This window comes from Populus trichocarpa, chromosome 12 (genome assembly GCF_000002775.5).
Source record: "Populus trichocarpa isolate Nisqually-1 chromosome 12, P.trichocarpa_v4.1, whole genome shotgun sequence".
In the NCBI taxonomy this organism is placed as follows: domain Eukaryota; kingdom Viridiplantae; phylum Streptophyta; class Magnoliopsida; order Malpighiales; family Salicaceae; genus Populus; species Populus trichocarpa.
In genome coordinates this window covers 7,955,321-7,959,384 of record NC_037296.2, presented here as the reverse complement: position 1 = coordinate 7,959,384, position 4,064 = coordinate 7,955,321, and the positions used below count along the sequence as shown (strand labels likewise).

General features: G+C 35.2%; 1 pseudogene; it reads right to left on the bottom strand.

Annotated features, from left to right (window-relative positions):
* Positions 1 to 3,619: 3,619 nt before the first annotated feature.
* LOC112326328 (small nucleolar RNA R71) lies at positions 3,620 to 3,730 on the bottom strand (annotated as a pseudogene).
* Positions 3,731 to 4,064: the final 334 nt, after the last annotated feature.

Here is a 4,064-nt window from a genome sequence, read left to right as displayed (position 1 = left end):
ATCCAAGCGTCACCTTTGGAATCGGTTTCGTTCACGATTTCAGAGACGGCAGTGGCTGAGTTTTCATTAACAGTTTCTCAGTCAACAGGGGCTGGGCGCGCTGAAGAATCCACTTGTAACCTTTGGAACTTGTTTCGTTGATGATTTTCCAGTCACCACCGACTTAGTTTTCATTTACTTTTTCTGAGTCAATAGGGGCTGCGAGCACTTCCGAATCCACGTATCACTTTTGGAAGGTTTTTAGGTGATGATTTCTGAGTCGGGTGCGAACCAGTTTTCCTTGACTATTTCTGAGTGACCAGGGGCTGTTAGTGGTGACCAATCAACGAGACACCTTTGGAATCAGTTTCGTTCACGATATCAGAGATGGTAGTGGCTCAGTTTTCATTCACAGTTTCTAAGTCAACAGGGGCTGGGCGCGGTTATGAATCCACGTGTCACCTTTGGAACTTGTTTCGTTGATGATTTCCCAGTCGGCACCAACTCAGTTTTCGTTCACGTTTTCTGAGTCAACAGGGGCTGCGAGCCCTTCCGAATCCACCCGTCACCTTTGGAAGGTTTTTAGGTGATGATTTTTGAGTCGGCAGGGAACCAGCTTTCGATGACTATTTCTGAGTCCATAGGGCAGTTACTGCTGACCAATCCTCGCGTCACCTTTGGAATCGGTTTCGTTCACGATTTCTGAGACTGCAGTGGCTTAGTTTTTATTAACAGTTTCTAAGTCAACAGGGGCTGGGCGCGCAAAAAAATCCACTTGTCACCTTTGGAACTTGTTTCGTTGACGATTTCCCAGTCGCCAACGACTCAATTTTCGTTGACTTTTTCTGAGTCAACAGGAGCAGCGAGCACTTCCGAATCCACAGGTCACCTTTGGAATGTTTTTAGGTGATGATTTCCGAGTCGGCAGCGAACCAGTTTTCGGTGACTATTTCTGAGTCACAGGGGCTGTTAGTGGTGACCAATCCACGCGTCATGATTAGTACTTAAAAGTGCATTCTCATTAAGGCTTTATATCATCGTATTGCACTAAAGTATCGTTAAATTCCCTAACTAAAGCATGTTTTATAATAACAAGTCTAATAATATAATATATCTTTAATTTATGGTAAATGCTTGTTTTGAATGCAGGTATATCTCACAATTCAAAGGATTGATTGCTGTGATTAACAATTGAAAGTGAAGAGACAAAAAGAGGATTAGGCTAAGAGAAGAGATGCTGGTTCAATTCCAAACTGGAACACTATTCGGTTATTTGATCATAACTGGAGTTGTAGAACTCGGATTTGGGTCCACTTTATATGGATGGAAAGATAAGACATAGACCTAAAACTTTCATTAAGGGTCCAAAACTCAATTCTGCCGTTTCCAAGTTCAAATATTAGCAACAACGGAGAAGTCGGAACCTGTCCTGCAGCTCAAACACTGTTCGGTTTTCAGCTCATATCTTGAGTTCTAGAAGTCCAAATGAGCTCTGGTTTTTTTTGTTGGAAAGCTGAGACAATTGCCCACAGCTTTCATGGAACAAAGGGCTCAAATTCTGATGTTAGCAATGACGTTTTGGCCAGCCAACAATATCAAAAATCTGCCAACAATTTCAAGAACCAGCAGCCAATAATGTCAAAAACCAGCCACCAAATCAATGGTTGGCCACCAACTATTTTCTTAGTCCACCAATCAATAGTTCTGAATCTTAGCCTATAAAAGGAGGCATTAGCCATGTATTTAGATATATTATTTTTCAGATCAAAATCATGTTCTTGTTTTCTCTCTTTATATCTTTGTAATGTTCAAGTTTTCTTTCATGTTATATTAATCTCTTGTTTATGCTTTTTCATTTCCTTTCCTATAATTAGTTAACTTATATCATGTTTATGTTCTTATGTTGTTTATTTATGTTTTTCTTCTTCATTATGTTTAGCTAAGTTAATTATGTCAAGGTGAAAAGGTTTTACTAATGGTGTTAGAATATGTATAATATAAACTCAACATGGACTTTAATGTTTATATTCAAGAAAAATTGTTATTAGCATGTCTTATCTTTTTATCTTAATAATCCTTAATACCTTGCTTGTTAAATGGTTAATCTAGATTTGTGTTGTATAACACTTGTTACATCAAATGCTTGATCCTTCATAGTTTTCGGCCGACATCGTTGTTATGATAGGAACTTGATTTGTTGTTAACATAAGCTAGCAACATGAATGCCTGATGATATTTATAAGTATGGTGTTACTTAGACAAGATAATTAATATGATCATGTTAATACTTTATAATGAGCCATTAATGATAAATCATCCGATTAGAACCTCCTTTGTGTGTGGTTTCTAGTTGAGTAATAAAAAGAGTTTATATTATATTTATTTGAAATACCATTAGTGAATTCTCTAACCTTGACATTTGTTTTTATCATTGTTTAATCCTTACATTAATCTCCCATCTCAAAGTTCTCATTAATTTCTTCCTCTTCTTCTTTTTATTATTATTATTACTACTACTACTACTACTACTACTACTACTACTATTAATATTATTATTACTATTATTATTATTATTATTATTATTATTATTATTATTATTTACATTCTTGTTATATGTTATGTACGTTAAGTATGCTCTGTGTTTGATCAAGGATCCTGACATTGTTGGTCTTGCCTTATTCATTCACATCAGAAATCTGTTTATATTATATAATATATCTCTTTGATCTTTTCATAAAATCAGTATATAGGCTGGAAACCTGTGACCCGATCTTTTAGATCATTCTCAGGTATAACAACGCCACGTACTGAGTATTATTATTATTATTATTATTATTATTATTACTATTATTATTATTATTGTTATTATTATTGTTGTTGTTGTTGTTGCATTGTTATTTATAATTTATACAATTAACCTCTCTGTGGTTCGACCCCGGTCTTGCCGGGTTATTTATTACTTCGACACTCCTGCACTTGGGAGAAGACATCAATCTTTTGGTCGTGTCAAGTTTTTGGCGCCGTTGCCGGGGAGGTAAGTATTGTATCAATTTTATATTTCTTTTATTTTCTTTTGTTTTTTACTTTTATTTGTTTTTCTAATTTTGTTCCTTTTCTTTTTCTTTTTCTTTTTCTTTTTATTTTTCTTTTCTTTTCTTTTGCACTTGCATGAGAGTTTGGACACGTACATTAAGTGGTAGACTTTCTAGGAAATCCTCATTTTCTTTACAAAACATGGCCGAAGAAGATAACCAGTCAATTCATAATGAGAATAATGAGAATAATCATGTGAGAAAATTAGAGATCACATGAATCCAACAAGAACAAGTGCACCATCATGTATAGTTTTTCCTCCTGATGCTTCTCATTTTAATTTTAAGCCAGGTATTATTCAACTTTTACCCACTTTTCATGGCTTAGAATTAGAAAATCCATATTTGCATTTAAGAGAATTTGAAGAAGTTTGTAACACCTATAATGACTTAAATTGTAGCATGAACACCATCAGATTAAAGCTTTTTCCTTTTTCATTAAAAGATAAAGCTAAAACATGGCTACAAAATATTAGGTCAGGATCCATTCGTGCTTGGGATGAAATGCAACAACAATTTTTAAAGAAGTTTTTTCCATCTCACAGAACAAACTCTTTCAAAAGACAAATCACCACTTTCACTCAAAAACCAGGAGAAACATTTTACAAGTGTTGGGATAGATATAAAGACTTGCTTAATACCTGTCCTCATCATGGTTTTGAAACATGGAGATTGGTCTCACAATTTTATGAAGGGTTAACACCTAAAGATAGACAAATGGTGGAATTGATGTGCAATGGAACTTTTGAAGATAAAGACCCTGATGAAGCAATGGAGTACCTAGACTTGCTAGCTGAAAATGCTCAAAATTGGGACACCACAGGTACGTGTGAGGCACCAGGTAAAACTCAACCTCATACATCTAATGGAGGCATGTACAACCTTAGGGAAGATCATGACCTCCAAGCCAAATTTGCATCTTTAGCTAGAAAAGTTGAGGCACTAGAATTAAAAAAGAGTGGTCAAATAAAATCTGTTCAAGAAATTGTGTGT